This window comes from Echinops telfairi, unplaced genomic scaffold (genome assembly GCF_000313985.2).
Source record: "Echinops telfairi isolate 266 unplaced genomic scaffold, ASM31398v2 ScPeMD7_3533;HRSCAF=4204_0, whole genome shotgun sequence".
Taxonomy (NCBI): domain Eukaryota; kingdom Metazoa; phylum Chordata; class Mammalia; order Afrosoricida; family Tenrecidae; genus Echinops; species Echinops telfairi.
In genome coordinates this window covers 26,601,724-26,615,450 of record NW_022107431.1, presented here as the reverse complement: position 1 = coordinate 26,615,450, position 13,727 = coordinate 26,601,724, and positions in this window count along the sequence as shown.

The window sequence follows — 13,727 nt, the reverse complement described above, 5'->3', positions numbered from 1 at the left end:
ATTATAATGAGATGTAAGAGTCCCCAACAAAATAATTTTTTTTAAACTCCACCCTGCTGGGTTGTGCTTTCCCCATTGTGCCTTCCCATTCTTCTAAAAATCATCCTTGTTTCTGGCATCAGTCAGACTCATACAGGGAAGATGTGCCAACAGGTCTGAGAAGGCTTCTCAGATGGTCCTTTGTTTCACGCCAGCAAGATTACACAGACGCCCAGGTAGAAGGGTCTCCCTGGATTACATATCTGCCATGACTTGCGTAAGGGGCATAGTCACTGAAGGAATATCCTGTGTTTGCATAAGCAGCACATCAGCTGCTTCCTCTGGAATGTTCCACTGGCTGTTTAGAGGGGGTTGAGGGGCAGTTTCCCTTCTCAGAGTGAACAAATCTCATTGCAGATTTTATCTCGTCCACTGTTGCTCTTCCCCCCAGGTGAACCTGTTGAGTAATTGGATCTGGAGTCACCATTTGTGATGGTTCCATAGGGAGCTGTGTGTCCTGTGTACCAGCCCAGCTTCCTCGTCCCTTCCACAGGGTTCAGAACTAACGACACTGCTACTAAATTAGTCATTCTCACGACCCATTTGAGAAAGGGTTCCTCAGGAAGTTGATGATTCTGAGATTGGGCAAGGGATCAGAGGTGGAGATTTAGACAAAGCATGTGCAGAATCTGTGACAGTTTTTACCTCAGGGTTACATTTCTCAGGAACCCCTTGCTAGAGAGCAAAGGTGGAGAGCTGGACAGACCATGCAGGCAGTCCATGAAAATATCTTGGGCCTACATTTTCCAAAGTCCCTTGCTACACCCTGTGGAAGTTCCCACTCCTGTAAAAGTTAGGTACAAATGTGCTGCACGCAATGGATGGATATATGGATTGTGATCAGAGCTGTAAGAGCCCCCAATAAAATGATTTAAAATATAAATAAATAAATAAATAAAGTAGGCCCACGGTCATGTGAACTCTCAAAAACCCAGAGTCTGCCTGCAGACTGGCTGGTAAGGGTTTCCTCCTCCTAGGAGTTTCTTAATAAAATTCTCTTGAGATGCCCTATGTCTTCCAAAAGTAAATCTTTCTCTTGGAAAAACAAGAACCTGAATTCAGATAGCATTATCTAATCTACAAATGGAAGCTACAACATTGCACGATACCCTCTGGTTTCAACAGTTTCTGCGTTTTGCCTATTTCTCTCCCGGACGATCTTCTTCATAACCAGTGGTTGTAGAGGAACTTCCTGCTGTTCCAACAAGGTTGTTCCTTTTGGGGTAGGCCCCGCGCCTAGCGGTCTCAGTCCCAACCAGACTGGCCTTGCTTCAGTGAGACAATCAGCCCCCACATTCTTTTTCCCTGCCATTGTAGCTATTACTGATAACAGAAGCCATGGAATTGTATGCCTCACACCCTTTCCTTATCACTCTGTTTCCATATCCATCCAACTCGCCAATTCTTTAAGAGTTACACCAACACTCCAAATCCCCATGAATACCTTTTGCCCTGGGTAACGAATAGCCACAAAACAGCTGCTTCAATCCATTTGTTTTTTTCTCCCACCCAGAAATCTTCCGTTTCTTATTTTCCCTTGTATCTGCTTTTCCCAATACCTGGTGTCTAGAAAGGCCATATTAAATGATTCACCATGCTGCAGAAAGTTGCAGGGCTGTGTCATGTTAACCAGAAGCCTGAGTGATAGACCTCTTCACTTTCCTGAAGAAAGAAGCACACAGAAACGGTGGCAAATAATTAAGCTAAGCTGTGTTTCCTGAAAGACTGCAAGATGCCCGCAAATTTTCTTTCCCAGAGTTCAAAATAGCATGCTGAGTGGGTGGAAGCACTTCAAGTGCAAAAGGGAAAGGAAAAAAAAAAGAAAGAGAGAGTTCACTACGGAAAAGGAAATCATACTCTTGCTCCTCAGTCTGCGAGCTAGAGGAGGCCATTTAAAGAGACGGTGGTGATTTGGGAGCTAATGGTTGTCATTATCCAGGTACTTTCACTCTGGCGCAACCAGGTGCCTAAATCACAACCTAAGACGAAAAGGTGAATGTTCCTAGAGTTTCTACACCTCCAAAGGAATGAGACTTCCTTCAACGATGCTTTTGAAATTGGAACATGCACATGACCCTTAAGAGGACCTTGCTAAAATATAGATTCTTGACTCTCAAGGTGTTCACAGGGCCCAGGATTCTGAATGTCTTAACAAGTCCCAAGTGCTGATGGGCTGGTCTTAGGTCCACTTTGGGGGGAAGCAAGGGTCACCAGACAGAAACCTCAACCAATTAAAACGTTTGCTAATGCCCACCACAGAGCTAGTTTTTATAGGAGTACATAACTGGCCCCCTGAACTGGTATATAAAACATTGTTTTTATAAAAAGCTATTGAGTGTCAAATGCCAAAATGTGTGGTCTTGGTCCTAATGACAACAGAAGCTGAGAACTGGAAGACGTTAGTAGATGTTGTGGTAGTCATAAATCCACTCCCAGAGTAGGTGGGATCAGAGCAGACCCTAGGTTAGGAAGGATGTAGATAGAGAAGAAATGTTGTTCTTCTGTGGCCTTGCCTCGATTCCCACACGCAGTGACCCCATGTGAGAGAGAAGAACTGAAGGGTTTTCTTGGCTGGAGTCCCTGCTGAAGCCGTCTGCCAAGTCTTTCTCTGGTGGAGCCACTGGGTCGGTTTGAACTGCTATCCTTTCAGTTAGTAGTTCAGGACTTCACTATTACACCACCAGGGCTCCTCGAGAAAGGAATCAAACCCCACTACTAGGCGTCAATTCCGACTCACGGCTCACCTACAGGATAAAGTAGAATTGCGCTCCAGGGTCACCTATTTCTCCCATGGAGCACCTGGCGAGTTCAAGCTGCCTGCCTTTTGGTTAGCCTCTGGGTACTTCCATCATTTCACCACCACCACTCCTCAGAGAGCAAACAGCAAAACCAAGGCAGACTCACTACTGTCTAGTGGACTCATAGAGGCTCTACATAGATCTTTTGAGGCTGTAGATCATCTTTACATGAACAGCTAGCCTCATCTTTCTCTCAAGGAGTAGCTGAAAGGCTTGAACTTTCCACCGTGAGGTTCATAGTCCAAAGCTTACCCAGCAACACCACCAGGGCTCCTTAGAGCAGGAATAGGTCAAAAGAAAAGAAAGTATGGAAGGGAGGACGACCCAGAGCTCCAATAAGAGAAAACCAGAGTGCACCTGCTCTTTGGTTGTAAATATTATTACTTTACACTGTTAATAAAAATGTGCTGAGTTGAAGGGAGCTTCTAACCTTGCTTAAAATGTGTTGCTATGGTTGCTCGGTGCCCTGAGCTCTGACTCAGAGCAGCCGTGTGCACAACAGAATGAAGCAATGGTCCAGCACCATCCTCACACTCTCTGCACTGTTTGAACCCACGGCTGTAACCGCTGTGTCGATCCATCTCAAGGAGGCCCTTCCTCTCTTTCACTAACTCTCCACCAAGGGGGATGTTAATTCTCCAGGGACTGGTCTTGCCAGATAACAAGTCCAAAGTCCATGAAAACAAGTCTTCTCGACCTTTCTTCTAAGGAGCACTCTGGCTATTTTTGCAACTCAGCTGTGTTTGCTTTTCTAGCGGTCCACTATATGTTCTTCACCAACACCATAATTTAAAGGCAGCATCTCTTCATTGGTCTGCTTTCTTCTTTGTCCAGATTTCATCTGTATGAGAGGCAAGTGAAAATACCATGCCTTGAGTCAGGAGCACCTTGGTCCTTAAAGGTGCTCTTTCACTCTTAAAGTGGGTCTTTTGCAACAGATTTTCCCAATGCAATCAGTCCTTCGATTTCTTAACTGCTACACCCATGGGCATTGCTAGTGGATTCAAGTATATAAAATCCTTGACAACTTCAGTCTTTGTTATTTATCATGGTATTACTGATTGGCCCAGGTGTGTTTCTGGTTTCTTTGTGTTAAAGTTTAATCTATACTGATCTTCATCAGGAAATGCTTCTCATCCGCTTGGCTGTTAGCAGTCGAGTAGCAGCTGTCATGGCAGAATGTAAACACCGACACAGCCCATTCCCTAATTTTAAACCACACAGTCTTCCCTGTTCTGTTCAGATGGCTGACTCTTGGTCTTTGTACAGGTTCCACCGGAGCACCATTTAAGTTCCCCTTCTTTACAATATTTCCCATCACTTGTTATGATCCACCCAGTCAAATGTCTTTACATAGTCAATACAGATAAACATCTTTTCGGTATCACCTGCTTTAGTCAAGGGCCATCTGACATTGAGAGAAATAGTCATGGAAAATTATAGTCCTGGTGATCTGTTTCCATTAAGATTACAACCACGAAAAATCTATGGAGCAGTTCCACTCTGTAACCTATGAACTTACCACATGTAGAAATCAACTAGATGAGGAACTATAAGTAACAATACCATTGTAGAACAGTAACGCAGTGGGCAGTCTGGTCTCACTTGTCTTATTCTTGTGCACATTTTATCCACTGACAATAGCAACAGGGGTATTAGTGACAATCTAAGCTTAAGCCTGAAGCACATATGCCCTTACTGATGAGCAACTGGAAAATCATAATGTTTCACTGTGACAGTGGAACAATCTTCGGTTATTATAGGACGTCCTGATGACACTCTGTTGGTGTTGCGCTGCTAACCCCAAGTTCAGTGGTTGAAACCCACCACCAGCCACAAATCCTAAGAAAGATGAGGCTGCCTGCTCCCATAAAGATTTACAGTCTCGGAAACTTTATCTCGGGTCACTCACTGCGAGTCAGAATCAGCTAGATGGCAATGGGTTTTGATGTTTGTTAGAATGTTTGGGTTTTACTTTTCATCAAAAATAAACGCTGATTTCTCCTATAAAGTACTTTTCAGTGGCACGTACCCACACAACACCCTTGGCCCCAGCATTGTTCGCCCCTTTCCTCCCACGCTCATTGACAATGGGAAGGAAACCCATCCAGAAACAGAATGAAAATTGTTAATGATTATAACTTTGCTTATTTTTCCTTTAAATCTCCTTGAGAATGCTTTTTCTGTCAACCCACCATGGTGTGGACATCATGCACAATGGAATCAACAGAAAAGCAGTGGAGAATTCCAGAGATCAACTAAAACATGAATCCTATTTCTAAACTAAGAAACTAAATAAATAAAGGGAATCACAGGGGAGTGAGAAACCTGCACAGTTCAAAGTGGGGAGAAAGCATTCGGGAAAGAAATGGTAGGTGTTAACATCCCTAGTCCTGGTCAACAGTTCCATCTTCCAGCCCTTGGCACTCCCAAGCTTAGCACCTTATAGTAAGCATGAAGAAGGGACTTGGAATGCTTGCAAATATGCTGCATTTCCATGTGACGTTTCTATGACAGCCACAGCTACTAAGCTCTCCATGGTCCTGCCCCACCCACCAAATTTCCCTGCACTTCCTGTTTCTACTAAGGAAGTTGGAATTTAGACTAAGAGTTACAACAAAACTCCACAACTTCAAAAGATCGATGCTTGAGCAGTGAGAGAAACGCGCATCACTATAAACCAAACGCAATCCCTTACAGTTGAGTTCTTCTGAAGTGTAAAGACCCTATCCAACCACAACCAAACTTAACGGCACCAAGTTGATTCCCACTCAGAGCCACCCTATAGGACAGGGTAGAACGCCCCCGAGACTAACTTTTTACAAGGGTAGAAAGACTCGTACTTATCCAGCAAATTTTCTCCACTGACAATAGCAACAGTGACATTAGTGACAAAGTAAGCTGGTGGTTTTGAACTGCTGACCGTACAGAGAGCAGTCCAATGAATGACTATTTGTCCAGCATCACAAAGGCTGTCATCTTTGTGGGAGTAGACTGCCACATCTTTCTCCCATGAAGTGTCTGGTGGACTAAAGGAACAGACCTTTTGATTGACTGCTTAGTGCTAACAACTAACCCACCAGAGCTACTGCATCACACAGCAAACCCTAGAGGCTTTCCAAGGCTGTAAATCCTTCCAGGACTCAAGAGCCTCCTCCAGCTAGCTCCCTGGTGGGTTTGGACAGCTGACCTTCAGCGTCCCTATCCAACGCTTCCCTACAGCACCACCGGCCCTAGTATTCAGTAGTTGCAATTTACTCAACAATGTCTGTGGGGTTTGAGCGTTTACTTTTTATTCAAGATTCACCAAGGCATCTGCTTCTCCCTCTCCCTATCCACCAAATCCAACACACCCACACACATTAATGACAAGAAAAAGATATTAACATGAAGCTGCTAAATTAATCATTGACCATGCATGAGTGCCAAAGAAGAAAGAGATTGCAAGCAGGCATGCCCCAAGATTGTGAAGGAGTGTGTGTGCCTTCTACAAATCCCCTCCCCTTTCTATTCTGATCCGTTTCCGGGTGTCTAACTGGGTCATGGGATAGTGCCGCCTGCACTTCCCACCTACTGCAAAAAAAAAGAAAAAGTGCTAGTGCCCTTTCACCCCAGACTGCTAAAAATGTAGTGTTCTCATTATTAAGAAAATTTGCTTTTTGAAAAAAAAAAAAAAAGACAAAACAAAAACCAGGGGCATTAGAAAACTGAATACAAAGAAATAAGCCAGTGTTAGTGAGAAATTTGGGGGAGATAGGGGCTTACTAGGGCAGAGGCAAGCACCCCCGCCCCCACCTCCTCTGTGGTACGGGTCATAACTAGTCCCAAGAAGACACAATGCGGGCTGCAGTGCCACAAAACACTGTAATAAGATGTGCTCTGCTTTCAGTGCTCCAGGGCCATTTCTACCTGAATCGACCTGGCTCTTCTGCAGACAGTTCATTAATGAATAAGGCAGCCACCCGTTCATACTCTCCCCATCCTCCCTCTCTCCCTGACTAGGCCATCTATGTCTTTTGGCCGGTTGTAAAACAGCCTCATTTTTCTCCCCTTTCTCAGGGTCCACCTGTTTTGGTGTGTCCAGCTGCTTTGAGAATTACCGACGGATCTTACCAGACGTTGTAAGAGCTACGTTTGCAACAAGGCAGGCTCCTAACTGGCACCCTGGAGGAGATAAAGTGCGGTTCAGAAAGGTGCCCCGAGCCGGCGGTCTCTCCTTACTAACTGGGCTGCCAATCTTAGAGCAAATGAAGGTCGCAGCAAAGTCCCCAGAGGAAGCTGTTCAACTCGCTGGGTCGGTTCCCCTGAGCCCTGCCAAAGAGGCCCTTCAGAGTGACAGCAGGCCTGGCAGCTCTGGTGTCCTCTCCCAGGCAGAGAGCCTGCCTTTGTGGCAAGCTCTGCGTGAACCCCACCTTCAGCAGACACCAAAACAAAGGGCCTGAGCAGAGTGATTGGGGACAGACACTTGTGGCTGACAAAGGACTAGCTCCCTCTGCAGTGGGTGGGTTAGGAACCTCTGCCAATCACTGGGGCTGTCGAAATGTATACTGCAAGACAGGACATCCCTCCTGGCACTGGGGCTGAGCCCAGGCCACAGCAGCAACAGCCTGGTTTGAGGACTGCCTGAGCCACACTTCAAAGCCAGAGGACCAGGGAGGCTGGCGAGCAGCCAAAGACGCGGAAGCCCAGCAGGGGAGTGTGTTGCCTTAGGACAATAGAAAACTGGGACTGGGTAGAGTCTGAATTCCAAGCACTGGGGAGGTCTTCTCAGAGATTTCACCCTCTCCAGTCAGGGCTGTGATTTAATTGCCTTGGAAGGAAGGGAAGGGTAGGAGAGGGGGCGGGTGGGGGGGGCAGGAAGAAGAAAAGAATATACATTCTCAAACCTCTGTCTGCAAAGGAAGACACCACAATGCAAACTAATGGACCCTGAGTCCTTCTCAGACTACAGCCACTGTCAGAAACGATACAGCTAAGTGTGAAGTGGCATTCTCCTGTTCATCCTAATAGGACATTATGTTGAAGGGGTAATTAAGATCATTTAAATGCAAGCCTCATTATTCCATTGCTAATATCCTCCCAGATATTTCCCATCAATTCTGTTTAATTAGAGTCCCATCGCACACTCATTACAACCTGACACTTTTATGTATTTGGCAGGGGCCTGTAACTAGTCTCATCTTAGGTAACCAGGACTCAGTGTGAACCATCACACTCTCAGAGATCACGAATAGGCTCTTGGGCCAAAAGATTCTACACAGAGAGGTTCACTCACTTGCTCAATAGAAATAGAGGTAGTTTGGGAATTATCTTCTGTACTCTTCCTTTAGTTTTAGAGATTCTGGGTGATGCAAATGGGTAATGCCCTCAGCCACTAAGCAAAAGGCTGGCGGTTCAAGTCTACCCAAGAGGTACCTTGGGCAACAAAAAAGACTTAATGATCTACTTTCCAAAAGTCAGCCACAGAAATCCCTCCAGAGCACAGTTCTACTCTCACACCATGAATTCTACTCTCACACGACAAGGGGCACCATGAGTCAGAATCCACTAAATGGCCTCTGGTTTGGTTTGGGGTTCATTTTACAGATTTGGGGGAGGGGGGCAGGAAATGGTAAGAGGGTAAAAGAAAAATCAATCCCTCTGTCTTCCAGAGCATTCCTCTGAGGTCCCTAAAGGCCAGGATGTAGTGTTGTGAAGTCCTTTCTTGGGAAGCAAGCATCAAGCAGAAGCATGGTTCACTTAAACTACTGATGTGCCTGGGGTCCGTCATGAGAAGCCATGCTACATAAATTCCCATCAGGACAGACAGGGGCTTGCTCATTTTCCTTGTAGAGGAAATGAATATAAGTTGAGGTCACTCAACTCTAATCCACCCTGAACATCAGGGTGATAGTTCTAGCAGCACATGCTCCATTAGCCAGCAGTTTGTCATAGCCCAGCGTGTCATCCATAATGGCATGCTGGGGGTGGAATAACTTCCAGCTCCCTGCTAATCCGGTGTGGGGAATGCCAAGGTACAGAGTTTTACTTGATTGCATAAAATGGAGAGTTATTTCCAGCTTCTGAATCATCATTCTGGCTCTTTCACCAGTCCTAAAGCCATATTACAAGCCCTGAAAATATCTTTCCTCTTCAATTTTCATTTACTTTATTTTTAACATAAGCACTTAACATGATCGCCCTCTGCCACCAAAATCTACAACTATGAAATAGAAGCCCCCCCAAAAGATGAATTTTCCTTTTACAAGAGTCACAACAGCCTCAGCCATGGTCAATGGCCATTCCTATCTTTCCTTCTAATTATCTTCTAGCTCTTCACATAATGTCCGGATAATTATCACCGATTAGGACCTCAGGGCCTGAGGACACAAATGCATTTTTTGGTCACACTTGTTAAAAAACAAACAAAATGAAAACACCTTCGAAGAGAAGCATTAAAAAGTGGAAATAAAAAACTGCTAACTGGTATAGGAAGAACCTTAGCTATTTCTGTAATAACTCCACTGGGATTGGTGCTGAATATTATAAAAACAGGATGTTTTGTTTGTTATTCCACATAAAAGATTACCGAGACGGCATCAGACTCCAAACTAGATGAAAACTTCACATCCATGTGAAGCCTGCTAGCATTAAAAACGCCAAATGGCATTTGTATTCATGTACTGAACATTTTTGTTCAATGCGGGATGGCCTCAGGAAACAGGCTCCTTGTCTTTCTGAATGTCAGAGGTAAAAACAAAAAAGAGAGAAAGTGAGGTAGCCAAAGTCAACAATGACCAAGTGCAGAAAGCGAAATCTTAATCAGAAGAGAGTCACAGCTGGGGCTATACTGCTAAAACCTATCTTTAAAAAATGACCATGGACTAGCCTATGGGAGACTGGGGGTATGGTGGGAGCATGGGGAGAGAAACAACTAAGAGTGCTCTAAGCTTCCATTAGGAACGACTAATGTATGTGTGCAAACCCCAAATCATCATGGGGAGCATAGTAGGTCGGTGACAATGAGGAAAGCCCTCGTGGATTGGACCGCTAGCACCAAAATGGACTGAAACATAGTAACGGTCACTGGGCACCGCTTTGTTGTCCTATGCGAGGTCGCCATGAGCCCAGGCCAACTGGACAGCAGGCAACAACTAGACAACTGCTCCATTTTGCTAGAAGCTACCACCTGCTAAGGATTCCTATAACACTTTTTTGTTTGTTTGTTTAAATGTAGGGTGAGAAAGCTACTATCACCAGTAAATGGTCTTAATACTAGTGGATTTATGATGCGTTTAAATAGGTTACCAATAAAATCTTACTCCTGTAAAGAGCTACAGTCTTGGAAGCCCACAGGGGGAGTTCTACCCTATCCTGTACAGCAACGCTTCTCAACCTTCCTAATACCCTTTCATCCAGTTCCTCGTGTGGTGGTGACCCTCCCAACCATAACATTATTTTGGTTGCTACTTCATCAATGTAATTTTGCTACTGTTATGAATCGGGCAACCCCTGTGAAAGGGTCATTCGACCCCAAAAGGGGTCTCGACCCAAAGGTTCAGAACCGCTGCCCTGTGCAGTCACTTTGCGTGGGAATCAACTCAAGAGCAGTGAGATGGGGCTAGGGCAAGGAGGCATTTAATCACCTCTGTAAATAAAATCTTAATTTCCCACCACTTCCTGCCTAAATAAACAAAAGCAGGCACATCATCTAAGATGTAAGGGCACCTAAATACCACCCCCACCCGCCCCACCCAGTTGGTAAGGCACTTTTGAAATCTGTGAAATGTCACCTTAGGAACCTGCACTGGCTTTGCCACGACCCCATGGGTGGCTCTCTATGAACCAAGTGAAAGCATCATTTCGGCCCAAAGTCTGTGAAGGGAAGTAAGGGTCTCACGCCTCTTCTGAAATCCTACATCTAATTAACATGGTTAAAGGTTTCAATCTGTCACAGGACTGTGAACATCTGCCCACTTACAAAATTTCTTAACTGGTAAAAAATTGTGTTGACAATATCAATTGATCACTCCAATCTCTAATTGATCATTGCTGCCATCTGCTAGCCTACTCAACCACCACCTACAAAATACCTGTATCACACATCAGGCCCTGTGCTGTTAGAAACTACACAAACAAAATCAGAGAACACCTGGCTGGTAGGCAGCATGGTAAGTGCTGGAGCACATGCTACAGATGGGCCCACGGGAGGGAGAGGGGGCTGCGTGTCCAGGAAGACCTGAGAGTAAAAGAAAACAGAAGCTGGTGGGGTAGGAAAGGAGAGCACCCAATGGGGGAGAAAATGACCGTATCTGGTTTGGGGATACATTTTGGGGGTACCTTCAGAACATGAAGGTAGATGTGGGATGGCAGGCCTCCCAGTTGGCAGTTGAGGAGATACAGATGAAATGCAGAGGGGAACTGAAGATGCAGTCCGGGAGACCAGAGACCAGTAAAGCAGCTAGCAGGCAGGGAGGGTTTGTGCCTGGAGGCTGAGGGCTGAAACAGTGGGCCTGGGAAAGGGAGGGCATGCAAAGGACCTCAAGGCTGAACCCTGGGGCAAACCACAAAGACTGAGAAGCCGATGAAGAAGCTGAGAAGAGAGACTGGGGTTCCAGGCCTTGGCATCCCCACCCCCACCATTTACTTGATGAATAGAGCCACAAGTAAATCAAGTGAATCACTCAAAGAAATTACACTCAAAAAAAGATTTCCCTGAATTTCAAAATGAAGAGTTCACTGATCACTTGCTAAGGCTAGTGGTCAAAAGTGCCAAAAGTGATGTAGCTGAGATGTGTAAAGCACTTTTTGTGGAATTATCTTGACCATGAAAGAAGGGGGTGGGGGAGTGGGGGCTGGGGGGGGAGCACAGCATTGTAACTAAAAAGGCCAGCAGGGTTATTCAGTCTCTTAATTGTTTGCTTGTTTGTTTTCAAGATAGCAAAGATCTGAACACCTATATTCTAAATGGAGAGGCTTTTAATAGCTCTAGAAGGGGGCGGGATGGGAAAGGGAGTAGAAAGGGAGAGAGAAGTAGAGTCCTTAACAGGATTTTACTGGATTAAATTTTGGGCACAGTGGATAGCCATAATTATGACTTGATTGTGTTAAAGTAAAATTTCAATTTCTCAACAATTAACTAGCCACAAACACTGACTGATTGACCGGACAAGCTGTTGATTGAAGGGCTATGCTATTCTGCCCTAAAAGCCATCATACAAAATCACAGTGACTTCTTAAAGGTATAATTACCAAATGGCAAAGGTAAGAGATGATCATAGAATTTGCAAGGTGATGAATCTTCACAGGTTATTTCCTTCAAAGGCCACGTTTTAAAATACATTTTAAATCCATTAAAAAAATAACTTCCACCGAGAAAAAACAAAACCAACTTTAAATTGTGCAGGATGAAATAAACTGTTCATGACAGAGGGTGTGCAAACTGCCCTTGTGTCCGAATTTCCTCGCCCAAGACAACGAACTCATTCCAACTCAGTGACCCTATAGTTCAACTGCCTCAGGTGTCCAAGGCTATATGTAAACCTTTAGGGAAGCACACTGGCACCTCTTTCTCTGGCTTCTAAGTTTGAACAGCAAAACTTTCGGTTAGCAGCCAAAAGTTTAATCACTCCACCACCAAGACTCCTGGAATTCCTGAACCCGTACTTACTACATCACAGGTGAGAGCACCAAGCTAATTTTTGGAGGAAGTGTCTACAAGAATCCCCTGGGGGTGAGGGGGAGATCCCCAGAGTGCTTCCCTCCACGGTAGCCAGCAACTAGCTCACCCTGTTCCCATAGAGTCCCACCCTGAAAACAGCCTAACTGGCTACTTAAAGCAAACATTCCCACCACAGACAGTACACAAGAAGCGATAGCAACTAAAAAAAGCTACGATTACAGCATGGTGGTATGTCCTGTAGAATTATGACTGAAAACGTAGTTGATTCATGGGATGAAAATTTCAGAAAAAGAATGCTTGCTTGCTTTCAACTTTGAAAATTCATTGTCAAATCGGTTTCTGGGAAATATCAAAATCACAGAAGTGTTCTGGTACTTTCCCTAACAGGTTTAATTTCTAGTTTTCCAACTGTCTTTGCCTTTCTGCTTTACCTATGAGATAATTCAATATGTATAATGCAGTATAAATAGGAGCTATGTATGTGTGTCTATCAACATGAAGAATTAGGCCCTCCAATATATATGTGTATGTATGTGCATACACACACACACACACACACACACAGAAGATGACATCATGTTGTGGGATTTGAAGGAAGACCTGGTAAAACAATGTTTAGGAACTCAACTGCTTACAGTCAGGTCTGTGGTTGAATTCTACCAGTTGCTCCACAGGAAAGATCTGGTGCTGTGTTCCCGTAAATATCACAGCCTAGGAAACCCTGTGGGGCAATTCTGCTGTGTCCTATGAGATCACTACGAGTCAGAATCAGCTCCACAGCCCCCAACAGCGATCTATTTGACAACACATTCAGCTCACCCAAAACTCCCAGCAGAGAGGGGGTGCTGGCAAGCCTCGGCCTTGTGGTTCCTTCACAAACAGACACACACATACTCGGAGTCTTGTCTAATTTCTTTCTAAGATACGGCAGATCATTTTAGCAACCTAGACTCTGTTTAGACTGCTCCGATTTCCATAAAGAAGTTGAACATGTGAGCCTCTGACGGAAAGCATTAGATAGGGAAAAGAAAGAGAAAAGAAGACCCAGAGATAGCAATGGATTTTGAAACAATCACCCCAAACAATACAAACACCCAACATTTACCAAGTCCTTGTGTCACAGGCTAGGTCTTCGGTGATGTACGCATATCTTCTCATTTACTTGTTCAAGAAGCAGGCGCTATTATTAGTCCCTTTACAGAGGCCTGGAGGCCCCACAAGTTTAAGGA